Source organism: Globicephala melas, chromosome 5 (assembly GCF_963455315.2).
Source record: "Globicephala melas chromosome 5, mGloMel1.2, whole genome shotgun sequence".
Classification (NCBI taxonomy): domain Eukaryota; kingdom Metazoa; phylum Chordata; class Mammalia; order Artiodactyla; family Delphinidae; genus Globicephala; species Globicephala melas.
The window spans coordinates 123,070,987-123,088,933 of record NC_083318.1 but is presented as its reverse complement, the minus strand read 5'-3'; the positions used below and the strand labels follow the sequence as shown (position 1 = coordinate 123,088,933).

General features: G+C 43.3%; 1 protein-coding gene across 3 annotated transcripts in view; it reads right to left on the bottom strand.

Annotated features, from left to right (window-relative positions):
• The window catches only part of TSPAN5 (tetraspanin 5), a 174,482-nt gene that overhangs the window by 48,561 nt on the left and 107,974 nt on the right, over window positions 1–17,947 (bottom strand). The window lies entirely within an intron of this gene.

Here is a 17,947-nt window from a genome sequence, read left to right as displayed (position 1 = left end):
TCCATTTTAGAGAAAGAAAGTGAGAATCAGAGAGATTATATAACCAGCCCATAAAATGAAGCCAGGTCTTTTGACTTCAAAGCTCATAATGCTTAAAAAGAAACAAAACAAAATTATGAAATGATCAGAGCTAGACTTTAGGCATGTTAATCTTGCACCTTCAAACAGCTAAACTGAATAGATTTTAGACAACTGTATTACTAAAGGGGTTTCTTTTGATCATTTAGCTTCACAATTTAAGATCAATTTAAATACACTCCAAATCCTAGGGGCGGAAAAAAAAAATCCAACCAAAATCAACAGTTAAAACTGAGCTTTCTCAATGACCCTAAAAAGATTTGAGTGAAGGTTCGTATTTCTCAATAGCTACATTAGTATCCCTTTTATTTCATTCTGCAGCAATGAAGTTAATGACTGTTATCACTTGAAAAATTCTTTGTAGAAAATATGAAAATAGGTGCAAATGCAGAAGTCTACAGAAACGCTGACATAAAAGAAGTAAGCCAGGGCTTCCCTGGTGGCGCAGTGGTTGAGAGTCCGCCTGCCGATGCAGGGGACACGGGTTCGTGCCCCGGTCCGGGAAGATCCCACATGCCGCGGAGCGGCCGGGCCCGTGCGCCATGGCCGCTGAGCCTGCGCGTCCGGAGCCTGTGCTCCGCAACGGGAGACGCCACAATGGTGAAAGGCCCGCGTACCGCCAAAAAAAAAAAAAAAAAAGTAACCCACTGCCTTCCTCAGACTTAATTCACTGCGGCCCTCTGTTCACACACCCAGATGCTCTGTCTGATCCTACCTACCTCTGGGGACAACCGTGAGGACTAATGGTGTCGTCTGTGAACAGTACAGAGTTCCCAGGGAAAGAATGGCTGGAGAAAGCCTGGATATTATCACTGGGCGGTGGGCGGGGCAATGGGGGGCGGGCGCTGAGAACTTGCCAACAGTCAACTTCCTAATATAAAAATGTGAAAAAGAAATAACAGTCGATAGAACAATGGTGTGTCTCATTTCATGGTGAAAAAATAAGACTTTGGAAGTGGCTGTATCCGATGAACAGAATATGGAAGGTAGGAATATTGAGTGGTAAAAGAGAGAATATGCTTCCCCCTTGCTGCTAAAAGCACACAAGAAGAAGAGAAGAAGCTCTCCACACAATCAGAAGAACCCGGTCACCCAATGCTCGGAGAAACCAGGGTGGTAAAAGTGCTCCCCTGTCCAATGTGTGAGCTGGACAGAGAAATGTCTACCAAGTAGCCAGCAAATCAGAAAAATCAGCTGATGACACACTCTGCACACTCTGAATGATCTAGCCAATGTTTCTTGACTGAAGTACGGACCCTCTTTAAAAGAAAAAAAAAATGACTTTCAATGTTGACTTCATTTACTTTTATTAAAATATTCCTTAAATGTGCAGAAACAGAAAACTGGTATAAAATCCCCAGTATATTTAGAAATCAACTCCAAACACTACCAAACCAACAGAACTCAAACTAGACACAAGAATTAAATGTAACAGATGATGGTGTTTTGCTCCCTCTAAAACACTGATGTAGCATCCGGCCTGGTTCTAGCTTTCACCTGTTTTGGTATTTTGACTTTCACAGATGTTTACCTAGAGAACACTTGTTTATGAAAGTATGTTGAATAAAACAACAAGAAACCTAGAGGCCAGATTGGGATGATCAGACCTCATACTTAACCCAAAGTCAGCCAATTACTATAATGAGGAGTCATGAAAACTCTGCAAAGCTCTCTTATTCACTTCAGAGGTAGCACTGCAGCATTACTGAAATTTGCATTTTTCCAGCTTTACTGAGGTATAACTGTACACTTTAAATATAATTTTTACTCGTCAACGTGATGTTTTTTTTAAATTATGTATTTATTTTATTTATTTATTTTTGACTGTGTTGGGTCTTCGTTGTTGCGTGCGGGCTTTCTCTAGTTGCAGTGAGCAGGGGCTGCTCTTCGTTGCGGTGCGCAGGCTTCTCACTGCGGTGGCTTCTCTTGTGACGGAGCACAGGCTCTAGGCACGCAGGCTTCAGTAGTTGTGGCACACAGGCTCCACAGTTGTAGCTCTCGGCTCTAGAGCGCAGGCTCAGTAGTTGTGGCACACGGGCTTAGTTGCCCCACGGCATGTGGGATCTTCCCAGACCAGGGCTTGAACCCATGTCCCCTGCACTGGCAGGCGGATTCTTAACTACTGTGCCACCAGCGAAGTCCCCAATGTGTTGTTTTGATATACATTGTGAAACGATTACTGCAATCAAGCTCATTAACACAGCCATTGCTTCAAAGGGTTACCTTTGTGTGTGTGTGTGTGTGTGTGTGTGTGTGTGTGTGTGTGTGTGTGTGTGTGTGTGTTGAGAATACTTAAGATCTACTCTTTTAGCAAATTTCATCCATACTGTAGAGTATCATTAACTACAATCACATTGCTGTACATTAGATCTCCAGGACTTATTCATCCTGCATAACTGAAACGTTGTACCCTTTACCAACATCCCCCCATTTCCTCCACTCCCTTAGCCCCTGCCGACCACCATTCTACTCTCTGCTTTCGAGTTGGACTTTTTCAGATTCCACATATAAGTGAGATCATGCATTAAACAGATATCTAATCCAATCACTGCTAAAGTGAGAAACAGACATATTTTTCATTGAGTATCTACCAGCGACGCTACCAATGAACTACAGTGCAAGGTGCACATACGAGGGCTGGTCTTGCCCATTCTCCTGCAGGGAATGGGAGTATGGTCTGACTGCCCCCAGTTCAGTATGACCTTAGTGCAAACTGCTTCTCATTGATCTTATTCAGTCTTTGCACTTACCCTAGGGGAAAATGTACTTTATCCACATTTAACAGATAAGGAAACAGTTGAATTAAGTGACTCACCCATGGTCACCATGGTCAGATTGACAGTGGTGAAGCCAGGATGTAAAACCAGGAAGGCTTACTCCAGACCCCAAGCTCTAAACCACAAATGCTTCTTGACCATTGCAACTGCCACCTGGTCCACATCCACACACTGAGAACACACACACAGAGGCCGGCAATGCCCTTACATCCAAGCATTATCTTAGAATGTGGTTGAGCACATGATCCAGAAGACGCTGATATCTTTATCTGCCCACTAGATATCTCCATCTGGTTGTTCTGCATTCAACCAAGACAGATGCCCTCAAAGATCAGAGACTTTTCCTGCAAACTGCAAGGGTCTAATTCAGGACTCGAAAATCATTACTTCTAAAGAATAAAAGACTGCGAGACGCAGGCAACAAGTTTAAAAATGATATGCCCATTATAAATAAAAACAAGAGCTAACATTTATTCGAGTCCTTGAAATGGACCTGGTACAGATAAGTAAGTACTTTATCTGTATTATCCCACTGACATTTCGCAACACCCTTCTGAGATGAACGCTATCACCACCTTCACTCTGCAAGGGTAGAAGGTATAAGTGACGTGGACTACAGCAGGCAGCCAGGCATCTGACTCCAGAACCTGGACCCCCTCTACGTCACAGGTGGAGGAGAACCTGGGACATCTGCAACCAGCTTCACCTGTAACCTGCCTGCCCTATGTGGTTGGTCAAGAGACATTGTTCTGTCAGAAGAGCACAGATCTGTGTTAATTCTGAACATTTTGGCTCTGAGACCAAAAACTAGTGTGACCCTAAGATGCAATTAAAGATGAAGAGTTTGAGGGAATTCCCTGGTGGTCCAGTGGTTAGGACTCCGCACTTTCACTGCCAAGGGTCCGGGTTCGATCCCTGGTTGGGGAACTAAGATCCCGCAAGCCGCATGGCGCGACCGAACCAAAACAAACAACAAAAAAAGATAAAGAGTCTGAGAATGTTCAAGTAAAGAGATCCACAATGCCCTGGAAGCACAAACCTCAGCTTTGGTCAGAAAGCTAGACCACCGTTAGTTCCTCCACGTGGCATCATCTGTTGCACGTATTAGCTGGCAGGAAAAGGACTGCTGAAGACTCCCGTGAGCCTCAGGCATGGCCCACGCTGCTCTGCTTCACCCAGCCATCTCTCCTCGCTCGTTAGGCAGACATGATGGATGTGTCCTGCTGGAGGCTGACGAGGACACTGGGACCAGGGCAGAGGAAAGTTCCGAGGCACACAGGGCTCATGAGCACACCCTGTGAAATGGCCTGAGATGCCCAGGGATGAAAGGCCCCTTGCCTGAGCCACGGTGATACCAGCTACCTCGTAGTGGTCATCAGTGTATGTATACGGAAGTAAGAATTCTCATCTCCCCACGAAGTAGACAATGCTATTTCCCCCCGCCTCACACAAATGAGGAGACAGGCTCAGAAGCAAGACAGCTCTAGGAAGCAGATTGAGGCCAGAGCCCCCCTAAACTCACAGCCGTTTCCACTTTCCCAGCTACATGCTCCCCTCCACCCGAGTTCCTGCTACCGCTCCGAGCAAGGTGAATCGGTGGTGGCTGGACTTGGGGAGAAAGAAACGGGAGCTAATCTGAGGAAGAGCTGTTTAGACCCAACGAAGAGTCTAGTCTTTCCATTTACAGCAAACTAGAGAGTTTATTAGATTCACACAGGATTACACAGCTTTTTTTATATTTTTAACTAGGATTATTAAACCCTTAACTCTGTACCAGAAACGATCCCAGAGCCTTTAAATACATTATCTAATTCAATCCTCACCACGACCCCATCAGGCAGGTGCCCCATTTTACAGATGAGGAAGCTAAGGTGTAGAGGAGGTTACGTAATTGATTTTAGACCTTTCTGCTGCCAAATCCTGTGCTCCCCACAAAGCCCGCATCCCCCTCCCAGTGTGCTGATCGACGAGCCAACGTTCAGGTCTCCAATGCCGCCTCTCCCTGCCAGGAGGTGGTAAGGACCCCACATGCAACAAGCCTAGCTGTGGCTTCCGTCCGCAGACACGTCCTCTGCATCCTGTCACCGGGCTTTGCTCCGGGTTCTCGGTGGCACTTTTATGCGCAGCACTGCTCCCCACGGACAGGTGTCAGGGTTCACCTTCTCCCGGGCCCTGGGCTGGGTTGGCTGGATTCCAGCTGACTGCAGGACAAAGGGGGCTGCGTACCACCTGTAAGGGGCTCAGCTTGATGCCTGGCAGAGAATCTTCTAAAGTATGAGCAGTAACAGGGGGAAACCCGCTCACGCGAAGGCTCGGGTTCCTCACACTCTCACAGGGGGACCACATCTGGATCCAACATAGGACACAGACTGTTCCAAGGCCACAGAGCTCAAGGCCTGAAACAGAGGACGTGTAAAGGGCTTCAGAGCCAACTGCTGGTTATGAAGTTGCTCCATTTTCGAAACGACAACTCTGAGCACCTCACCTCTCTCGGGGTCCCGCCAAAGAGCAGGAGGAACTACTTCGTAGCTGTCCTGCCCTCTGTCCACCTGGGGCTGCCAACAGGTCTGGCCTGGGATGGAGAAACCCGTGGGTCGCCTCTGGCTGAGGGAGGCCGGGCAGGGAGGCCACACCAACTTGCTGTGTTCACTCCCTGTCTGCCAGAGGGTCCTCAGATGGGCAGAACGGGGGCCACGGAGGCTTCCCCCCGCCCCCAACATCTAGGATCCACAGTGCTATGATGATTGCAACCTGCAGCTCAAAGCAGCAGACACACAGTCACAAACCCTAGACTCAAGCCACCCTGGGAAAACGGATTCAGTTTCCCCTCTGTTGCTTTGTACGCACACACTACCATTCCGTGAAATATTAGCTTCTGTTGAATGCATGACGTAGGGATTCCTTCAAAATTAATATTTTGTTATACCTTGTATCAGTCTATGTTGAAATATTTATCAACATGTCCTGTGACTGCCTATGCAGGCATTTATTCAAATTTATTCCATCGTGTTGTTTGTTTCGTGCCAATTTTTGCTGATAAATTTCCTCTGCCTATAATAGAATTCATTCAAATTTACTTGATATTAACGTTTGCTTCCGCATTACCATTAGTCACCAAAATACTATACAGGTGTGTGCCATTTGCTTTTAAAGCTCTGCATGTGTGCTTTTAAAATGTCACATATCTATAAGTGTGTATTAACTACTGTGTACCCATGCCTTTCCTATATTATCTGTATGACTTAATAGCTGGGGGAAGGGATTATAGAACATTATTGTTTATCCAGATGTTATGATTTCCTATTAGATCTTGGTATACCGTTTTTGCATAAACAAAATCCTTTCCGCCACAAAACACTTTTAAGTCACTATCTATATACATTTATGATTTAAGTACTTACACCTTTTTTTCAAATAATTATTTGTAAAGATTGGAATATTTCTTACAAACCTCTGCTTCTTATACTGCATCTAAAGCAGCAGAGTGAAGGGGTCTAGGAGCCAAGAGCCTCTCCATGTTTCAGCTTGGACAGAATCCTAAATTCCTACCCCATCCCAGAGGCAGGAGGACCTCTGGTTCCCCAAAACACAAACGACCTCAGGATCAAGGCACACCCAGACCCTTCCATTCACGCTACTCCCATTACTCCCCTCCACCCCAAAACCACACACATCTCAACGCGGCCGACTTGGAATACAATCGGCAAGTGTCTCCAGGATGGGAGAGCAATGAACAGTTTATTGGTGCATTCATCCCTCAACATCGCGTTCTCTTCAGATTTGTTTTTCCTGATGATCTTTTGTATTTTGTAATACTCTTGGGGGAATAAAAACAGTGAGTAAAAACTTATGTAATTTATTCTAACCAAATTTTAATTGACAAAGTGGTAGGCAGCCTCACGATGGCCTCCAATGATCTCCACTTCCTGGTATTCACAGCCTCGGGTAGTTCCTCTGACAACGTTATACCTGGGTTGGTTATGTGACCAACAGAATTCAACAGAAGTGATGGAATGTCATTTCTAAGATGAGCTTAGAAAAGATTCTGCCTTCTATCTTGGTCACTCTCTAATGCAAATTGACTCTCTCTCAGATCCACATGGTGTGGAGGGAAACCATACCGTGAGCAGCCCTATGGAGAGACCAGTATGGCAAGAACAGAAGCCTCCTGCCAGCGCACACATGACTGGGTCTGAAAGCAGACTCGCCAGCCCAGTCAAACTTCTAGATTTCTGTAGTCTCAACTCACAGCTAGACTGCAGCTCCATGAGAGAACTAAGCCACTAAACCAGCTAAGCCACTCCCAGATTCCTGACTCTCAAATCATATGAAATAATAAAAGTCTGTCGCTTTAAGCTGCTAAGCTTTGGGGTAATTTGTTATATAGCAATAGATAACTAATACATATAGGTTTTCATATTCCTCCTTGAGCTTTCTTCAGTTGTCCAAGTTTCCATGCTAAACATGAACTACTTTTGTAAACTTAAGAGAAATCTAAAGCAATGTTTTAAAAAGCTTCATCCTGTAAAAGACTCTATGTGAGTGTGACTTCCTGGCCAAAGATGGAATTGGCTGTCTAAGGTGGTGAGGGCCCTCTGTCTTATGTCTCTCAGTTACTGGGCTGAAAACCACCCAGCACAGGCTTGATGGAGACGCTACACAGCAGATGTGAGCATGGGTAATGGGGATGTGAAGGAGATTCCTTCAACCTTAAGATTCTACTAGTACCCAAACACCCCTAATCGGTCTTCTTTTCCCCCTTCAAGTAGGCTCAAAAATATCCAAGATACAATTTCACTCACAAAATGTCATGAAAACTATAATGAGAGATCACGTCACACCCATCAGAATGGCTACTATCAGAAAGACAACAAATAACAAGTATTGACAAGGGTGTGGAGAAAAGGGAACCCTCACGCATTGTTGGTGGGAATGTACATTGGTGCAGTCACTGTGGAGAACAGTATGGAGGTTCCTCAAAAAACTAAAAATGGAACTACCATATGATCCAGCAATTCCACTTTTGGGTATTTTTCTGAACAAAAACACTTATTCAAAAAGATATATGCACCCCTATGTTCACTGCAGCATTATTTTCAACAGCCAAGATATGGAAGCAACCTAACTGCCCATCCATAGATGTAGTTAAAGAATATGTGGTCTATACATATATAATGTATTATTACTCAGCCATAATAAAGAATGAAAGCTTGCCATCTGTGACAACATAGATGGATCTCAAGGGTATTATGCTAAGTGCAATAAGTCAACAGAAAGACAAATCCCATATGATTTCATTTACATGTGGAATCTAAAAACAGAACAAACGAACCAACATAACAAAACAGAAACAGAGCCATAGATCCAGAGAAAAAACAGGTGGTTGCCAGAGGGAAGGGGGTGGGGGATGAGTGAAATAGGTGAGGGAGAGTAAGAGGTACAAACTTCCGGTTACAAATAAATGAGTCTCGGGGATCAAATGTACAGCACGGGGAATAAGTCAGCAATATTGTAGTAACTCTGTACAGTGACACATGCTAACTAGACTTGTGGTGGTGATCCTTTTGTAACGTACAGAAATACGAATCACTATGACGTGCACCAGGAGCTAAGTGTTGAAAGTCGATTATATCTCAATTTTTAAAAGTTCAATAACAGAAACAACCTTTCGGGGCTTCCCTGGTGGCGCAGTGGTTGAGAATCTGCCTGCCAATGCAGGGGACACGGGTTCGAGGCCTGGTCTGGGAAGATCCCACATGCCGCGGAGCAACTAGGCCCGTGAGCCACAACTACTGAGCCTGCGCGTCCGGAGCCTGTGTTCCGCAACGAGAGAGGCCGCGAGGCCGCGATAGTGAGAGGCCCGCGCATGGCGATGAAGAGCGGCCCCCACTTGCCACAACTAGAGAAAGCCCTCGCACAGAAACGAAGACCCAACACAGCCAAAAATAAATTAATTAATTAATAAACTCCCACCCCCAACATCTTCTTTAAAAAAAACAACCTTTCACAATGTATGCATATGTTGAACCATCACATTGTACACCTGAAGTGTATACAATTGTTATTTGTCAATTATATCCCAATTAAAATATATACATATAAAGATTATTACCCAAAAGACTATGACCAATTGCTTTCATTGCTGACCGAGGGCTGCAGAAGGATATAGGTTTAAATTAAAGAGATATTTAGGATTAGCTTTTGGAAGAACTTCTTGCCAAGAGAACCTGTTGTCACACAACCGTACCAGATGAACAATTGCCCTGCCCCCTGGGTGGCATCCCGAGGCAGCACAGGACCATGGGCCTCGGCTTCAGCAAGAGGAGATTCACATGCAGCTTCCATTTCCTTCTGGCTGTGTGATTCCGGATAATCACTTTACCTCTCTGAGTCTCAGCTTCCTCACCTCTAAAGGGGCTCAGCCGGCCTCAGTCCTTCCTTTTCCAGACAGGACAGATACAACCACATCACCAGGCCCTTTCCAGCCCTAAGAATCTCCGGTACAAGCTTTACACTGGCTTGAGATAGACAGATGTGGATTCGATTAACACTAAGGTGCTCATGTCTACCAACCTTCCTTCCCTCTTGGCAGACTCTGACTCATTTCCTGAATGTTTCTCTCAGGAAGGCACGCATCCCTTTCTCCTGGAAGAAAATGTGGATTAAGCCAGGAAGCTTAATCTCACGAAGAACCTGCCACTAACTAGTTGGGTCCGTGTAAAGCAAACCATCTCACCCCTCTGGGCCTTGGTTATCCTGTCAGGATATGTGGGAGATAGGATAAGTGATTATGTAGGTCATTTCTACCTCTAAAAGCCCAGATTCTAATTTTAGGGCACTATAGAGCCTGTTTCAGAAGGCTTTCTGTGTTATGAAGGGGGGTTTTGTTTAAGGGATAAATACCTCTACACAGTTTCGCTCTCACTCGCTCTCCCTGATCTTAATTAACCTGCATGTAAAATGCTCTCATTCCCTTTGCAAGACAGAATGACTAAGGCAGGGTGAATGCTGACAGCTAGCAGGCTACTCTTAGGCAAATCTCTCAACCTCTCCGGGCATCATTCTCCTCATCTGGGAAAAAGAAATAACAGTGCCTTACCCGATGGGGGTACCCGGAAGATTAAATGAGTCAACCTACGCTAAGAGCTTAGAACACACAGTGACTCCCAGTCAGTCGCCTACGAGCGTCAGTCACCAGTGGTCAAAGCGCCAACACATTGGCTTGCATTTGCTCCCACCAATAGGGCTGCATGTTCATGCCAGGCGGGCTGGGTTTCCTTTCTGTGCCAATTGTATTTGCTTTGCATTTATACTCTCCGAGCACCATGTAAAAGCAATTAACGATGAATGTCAAAAAGGAGTCATTTCTCTAAAAACTAAGTTAAATACCTTGTAAAGGCTCAGTGAAGGCAGATCATGAAAGTCTGCTGGTGAATTAGGTGTGCGAGAGACAACTCTAAAAGACTGGAAAACGTCTGGAAGGATCCTGAACGTAGATGAACTTTGCAAGGATTGCTAAATTCTAGGTCCGCCTTAAAGAAATATAAATGGAAGTTGTAGGCGATAGATTATGGCTGAGTTTACATATAAGAGAGACACTGCAGTCGGAGGAGCCTTCCTCAAGGAAAAGGCTTTGGGCCGACATCAGAACATTTTTGGTACACTCCAAATTGTACAGCAAGTGACAGAGAACCAGGAGGAAAATATCACTGTCTCCATGTGTACACCACTAGCCGGGAAAAATCAAAATGCTCATCAACAGGCGGCTTAGAAATTACGTTTTCATTTAAAATAAAATGTTTAAAGTACGTGTCAATTTTCATGTGTCCTCATCATTTTAATGGACTCTCCAGCTTAACCAGTGACCAGTCCTACTGAGTTTGACAACGGGGCTGCAACTCTGTGTGTGAATGTGTTTTCACACAAGTGGATGTGCCTGGAGTTACAAAGCTCCCAGTAGATAACATATGCAAATCACATCTGTTTCTTGCCTGGTATTTAATATACTTATGTTTTACACACACACACAGGTATAAATTTACATACAATAACTTTGTGACTTTAAAAAGAGTTTTTAAATGTCTTTGGGGAATGTCCTAATTTTGCCCCCAAAGTAATACTTTGGGAATAACTGAATTCGTATCTTTGTGTATATGTGGACTTCACAACATTTGGTATCCATTCTACACAGTCATAAAGTATTACAGCACAATATTGGGCTTTAAAAATAAAGGAGTGCAAATAATTGCAGAAGGACTTGAATACACATGTCTCCAAAGAAGATGTACAGATGGCCAATAAGCACATGGAAAGATGCTCAACATCACTAAGCATTAGAGAAATGTAAATCAAAACTACAGTGAGGTATCACCTCACACCCAACGGGGTGGCTACTATCCAAAAACCAGAAAACAGCAGGTGTTGACAAGGATGTGGAGAAACTGGAACCCTTTTGCGTAGTTGGTAGGAATGCAAAATGGTACAGCTGCTGCAGAAAACAGGACGGAGGTTCCTCAAAAAATTAAACATAGAATTACCATATGACCCAGCAATTCCATTTCCGGGTATATACCCCAAAGGACTGAAAGCAGGGTCTCGAAGAGATATTTGTACAGTCATAGTCACTGCATTATTCACAACAGCTAAAACACAGACACAACCCAAGTGTCCATCAGTGGATGAATGGATAAGCAAAACGTTAGTATATGCATACAATGAGCATTATGCAGCCTGAAAAAGGAAGGAAATTCCGTAATATGCTGCGACATGGATGGACATTATACTAAGCGAAGCATGCCAAAAAAGCACGCCAAATTTGTCAAAAAAGACAAATACTGCATGATTCCACTTACATGAGGTACTTAGAAAAGTCAAAATGATCAAGACACAAAGTACAATGGTGGTTGTCAGGGGCTGGAGAGAGGGGAGAATGGAAAGTTACTGTTTAACAGCCACATAGCTTCAGTTTTACAAGATGCAAAACATGAAGGGAATGGATAGTGGTGATGGTCCCACAGCAATGTAAATGTATTCAATACCACCGAACTGTGCACTTAAACGGTAAGATGGTAAATTTTATGTGTATTTTAACACAATAAAAAATAAAGGAGTGCTTATCTTATTTCTAATTTCATTAGTGGGTTAAACATATCTTGCCCACAGCAGATGAAACGCTCTGGGGGTGTGTCCTCAACTTTGCTGGCCCCAGAGGCACAGTTCTGTTAAACAACCTGGCAGACAAAATTCACCATCTGGAGTCCCCACTGAAACCACAGTGCCCAATGTCTCCGGCCCCATCTGTGCCTGTGTGCATGAATGAGTGTGTGTGTGTGTGTGTGTGTGTGTGTGTGTGTGTGTGTGTTGTGTTGTGCATGCAGACACAGGGAGAGTCAGGGGCTGTCCAACAACTCAGAGACCCAGCCTCACAGATTCTGGCAAACAGGCCATCCTCATTCACAGCCAACAGATGAACAGGGTGCTACAAACACAGTCTGACCCTCAGACCGGCCAGACCACAAATTGAAAGGGAGTAACCACTGAGGAAGTGAGGTGTCACATTTCTGTATTTGGTTGTTTACAAGGAGAGTAACAAGTGCTAAAAGCTTGGGAAAGCAGATTAGAGAGGGAGGCATAAAACAAGACAGGAGGAAATGATAACTTTTAAGTTGCAACAAAAAGATGGGGTGGCTGGAAAAGAACTTTTTTTTTTTTTAAGCAGTGATCAGAAAAGCAGCGATGGCACACCTCCCAACACGGCTGTACTATACGAGTGGAAATGAAAGGTAGTTCGGAAGGAGAAGTGCCTCAGTGCTAACACTACTCTCAGTTGGATTATTCAAAGACAGTACCTTATGCAGAAAGTCCTACATTCCAAGAAGGAATGGTGGAGGCACAGCATGGACACCTGTTGTGATTTCCCCATGCACCAGCCCTGCCCTGTTATTCCTGTGTGGTTTGAGTGGGGCAGGCAGGTATAGGACCCTGGGTAGGTACCACTACCCCCCTTGACTCAGTGACTGAGGTGGCAGAGGTCAGGAGGGGTGACCTGAGTCCATCGGAGTCAATGCCCATCAGATGTACCACTAAACTGAAACCACTAAAAAAAGAGGTTCTCTCTTTCCGCTAGTGGGATATAAAACTAGAGCAGCTGGTGGCTGTTTCTGCCACTGCTTGGGGCAAGCTTGCCTGAAAATGAAGCCAACAGGGAAAGGCAGAGCAAGAAAGGAAGAGAAAGACATTTCTGACATTGTCAGAGCAGCTGGATATGGCCAATGCCGAGAGCAATACCCCTAGACTTTTCCGTTACGTGAATCGATAATTTCCTGTTCTCACTTAAGCCAGTTTGATTGGGGTTTGTTACTTGTAATTGAAATCAGCCCTGACTAATTCAAGGTGTAAATGGCCGCAATATATTGTTTCCATTTAACTACACTGCTTACAATCTAGGCTTTGGAACATGGGGTTTTATCCCTACACTTAAGCCACATACTCTAAATGGGCTCAATATAAATTATTCCAAAGGGCAGAAGGAAAATGCAATCCAGTTGGGGACCCATGTAAATATTAAGCTATACTGACAACATTCATAGCAAACATTTGTTAAACGTTACTACGTGCTTATGCTAAATGCTTTCTGTAACTCGACTCATACAATGTTTTAAAGGAAGTATTCTTATCATCTCTATTTTAAATATGCAGAAACTAACTCAGGTTAAGAAACTTGCCCAGCACCAGAGACAAAGGGTGATGTCACAAAGCCAGGAACGAACAGGGCACTTACGCTGAACCACTATGTGCTACAGCCTCCAGATGATCACAAGTGCTACTGACAACACACAACTCGGTTCTGCCGCATAAAGAGACCCAGCCGCTCTGTGTGACCCGAGCCCCCTTCACCACGTGATACAAAAGTCTATACGCCACAGCATCTCCCTGGGAGAAGGGGCTCTCCAACTACAGGTAGCAAACCATTAACGGGTCATGAAACTGATGTAATTAGTAGAGACCAGCAGTATTTCCCCCATGGAATAGAAAATACAGCACCAGAACACAGTGTAGAAGAGTAAATATTGTTTTTAGTTGTATCTACATATACACTTATACAGGTAGATACTGAGTCGTGATGTAAAATATATCTTATTATACTACAGTTCATTGTCAAAAGAGTTGGAAGCCATTAGTAAACAAACGGCTCTGTGCAGGCTGGGTGTGAAATAACCTATACCAGGACCCACAGGGTCGGGGTGGGGAGAGAGGGAGACATTAAAATCAAATGGCCTCAAGAGTTGAGGAAAATTTAAGCTGACTAACACGGCACAACATTTTCATGGGGAAACCCACGAATCCATTGGACTCCCTGGATGAACTTTTTTTCCTTCACTAAATATGAGAGACTACATGAATCCTTTCACAGAACCCTCAGTATCTGATGTTTATGTAGTAATTCAAAACTGAAAAGACGGATGCCAGTGATATTAACACAGAACGCCCTGTGCATAAACCAGGGAGGCTCGCACCGCCGGCAGTGATGCGGCCCCGCTCCAGGCAGCCCTGCAGGCGTGGAGGTTGAAGCTTACACTCACTGGGCCAATTTGAGTTTGGGGGTGGTGGGTGGCGGGGGGCGGGAATCAAAACGGACAAGCATACCAGCAGCCCTGACTGGGTGTAAAGCAACATCAGGCTCACTCCCCCTCCCTCTTTCCCACAAAGAGATGCAGGGGATGGTGGGGGGAGGGCGGGGGAAGTTCACATCTGACACTCAACTCCCAGCCAGGCTTCCCAGCGCCCCTCCTCACTCCGGGAAAGAATACTACTTACACTTTTATTAAATGGTTGTCATAAATTGCTTATGAGAGCAGAGTAATGTGTTTTATCGCTTTCCCTTTACTGCCAAATGGCGAGAGGTGGGCCTGTGCCTTCTTCAGAGACTGAGCCAAAATCAGCTGGCAGCACAGCTACAATCATTAACCATCGAACTGGCCGCGCTGAGGAAGCCCATTTTATTACAGGCTCTTCCAGAATATATTTCGTTTGAACCTTGTACAGACTGGATTTGTTAACATAAGTTAACAGTGCACCCTAAACTCCTTTGTGTCTCCCCAAAGTTGCTTTACTCCTTTAACTCCCCCACCGACTCACACTAAATTGTTTAACCTCATAAAGTCAGGAACTATTGGTCAGTGTAAGACAGATTCATTCCGTGGCTCTGAACCTTTTATGGGTTAGGGGTCCCCCTTTGAGGATCTAATGAAAGCTATGGACCCTCTCTCAAGAAAACTGCACACAGGTGTAGAGATGTACACACACATACAAATTTGCTAGGATTTTAGGGGGTTCACCGACACCCAGAGAGCTCTCCATGGTCTCTCAGAAAGCATATGAACCCCAGGTTAATATTCTCAGTCCTCATCTGTCACCTTTACAGTATTAAATATACTGGTAGCAAAAAACTTCCCACATCCTTGTAGCGAAAAAAAATTTGCCCACTTATGGAGTTAAGCGATGTCTCTCAAACACATACCGAAAAACAAAACAAACTAAACAATGATCTCAACATTTCCTACTTAACTCTATTATACTTCAGAAATTGATAATCAGCTAAGTATTTACGGTCAGTTATTCAGGACCATTCTTAGTGCTGAAAGGGTAAGACAGTAAAAGTTTCCATCCTTCATCTTAACAAAACCAATGAGATGAAGCAATGGTGGAAAACGAAGTCCACACACAGTTATATGCTAAATCATACGGTACCAGCGAAAGGTTTCATGGGAATTAGACTTCACTACTGATCATGATAGCAGACAGCCAGGGGCTTTTCTGCCTGCTTAGCATCTCTTTCTTCTCTTCTAGTTATATCACCCTGATCTTTGTTGGGGCAACACCCTGGTGCCCTAGGGTGAGATGGGAGGTATGTGACCCAACACTGGTAATCATAGCATTCCACCTACCTTACCACAATGATTGGTTTAAAAATAGTAAGTGATCAAAGCTAGTTTAATGAGACTCAGTATTGGGACTTCTACTTAAGTATTTGGCAAGAGAAACTCTCATTTGCTAGGGTTTTTAAACTGGTAGGAAAGATGCCAGGAGCTGCTGGTAGCCATCTTGAAACCATATGGGGGGTACCCTGACCGAGAATGAAGTCAACCCAGGAGAAAGTAGGGCCAAGAAATGGATGGATCCCTTAAGACGTGGTTTGACTATTGGATACAGCTGTGGCTGAAGCTCTTTTCAAGTGTATAAGCTAATAAACTCCAACCTCATGGAGTGCACTGATCTCCAAAGTAAGTTCAGGTTCTGTACTTCTCCATCCTTTCCCTATAACTAGTTTACCTCTCAAGGACTACCTGGAATTTACTGTTCGTCATGTAACATGAAAGATTTAAAATAATGAATGACCCATTTATTGTTACTTTACTTGATGCCACTACAAGGCTAGTCAACAACACAATGGTCTTTAACTACAGAAATGTATTTTCAACATTTTATTTAATATGTATTTATATTTAAAACTTTTTTGTGAGCTAACATCTTAAAATGTAACAGTAAGCAAAATACATTGCTAGATAACACTATTAGTATAAAATTATCTGATTTGTTGTCCAAAAGTAATAGAGTGAATTAAATAAAAGCTGAAACAGTATGGTAGTATTTTAGGACCAACCAAAATCTCCAAGAGGAAAAAAAATTAAAGTCCAAGGTTAAAACGTTAACATTCATCTTAAAGGAAGTGAAAACAATACACTAAGTACTAGGCAGTTTGAAAACTGTTATCCCTAGGTGGTGGTATTACAGAAAAGTAGAACAAAAAGAATCTTGTGTCTCTCCCAAATTGTCCATCCAAATCATATTGTCTTGATAAGGGGTAAAAAATTGAGCTTTTAAAAATAAAAGACAAGACAATGATACAGAGTGAAAATAATAATATACTTCTTCAAAATGTCATAAGAATGGATTCACTTCATAAAAATATTATTCATATGCTTTTACTGAAAGAACCTTTAAATGGTGAAATAGGCATTTGCGCATTTTCAAGTATGTCTCCAGAAAGCTTCTCAGGATCACCAGATCAGGGGGTCAAAATGACTAACCACCAGTTTGGACAAGACCACACCAAACCAAATTTCAGACTTCAGGTAGTTCTCCAAAAGTCTCCCAAAGAAAATGCCAAAAGCATTTTCAGTGACGTGTTAAATAACAGGGTCTTGCAATCAACAAGTTTTTCTCAAAGTGTAATAACTTCAGTTCCATTTTATGCTTGATCCCTTCAAAAGTACAATCTTCTTTGCATTATAAAAAGAAACATCTTGTCCCAAATCCCCAAAAGGATATAAAATATCTGGTTATGTAACTGCCTTTTAACTTTTTAGCTGTGTTTTTAAAAATGTGAAACTCATCTCGATTTGAAATGTGAGCCTGTTGATTCCAAAAACCCGGCTATGATTTAGTGAAGTTCCGTGTCTCATACTTTGTGTGTTCACAGCGTGAACCATTACAGAGAAAGCTTATTAAGAGTTCTCATTCCACATTACAAGTCCATAATCGAACACACTAATGATATTCATTTGGGGACTGAATATCCATAAATGCCATTGTACACAATAATCATTAAAATTCACATGGGAATCACCACTTTAAAACCTTCATCTTGAACATAAAACTATTTGAAATTACTATATTATCCTTCATTTACTTCTAGCTTAAATTTGGTCTGATGCCCCTGTGGGCTTTTTATATAAAATTATAAATATAATGAGGCAACAAACCCTAAAAGATTCCATTACCCCAGAAAATATAAACTCTATTAACATATACATAAATTCCAAATGAAAAGTTTTGGCTTGGACGTAAAGGACAAATCCACAAATACTTTGAGAACGAATCCTCGGAAAGAACGATTCTTGCTTTCTTAAGAAAAGACTTTGGGAAAACATATGTGTATCCTAGTTACCAAATAATTCCATGTTCATGTTCATGGTGAAGGCTGGGGGGAAGATGTGGCATTATGATGAAATCCCATAGAAAAATACCCTGTGTGCTGCTAGGAGCACTTAGGCATTGGGTAGTTATAAAAGAAACAGCCTGAGAAAACT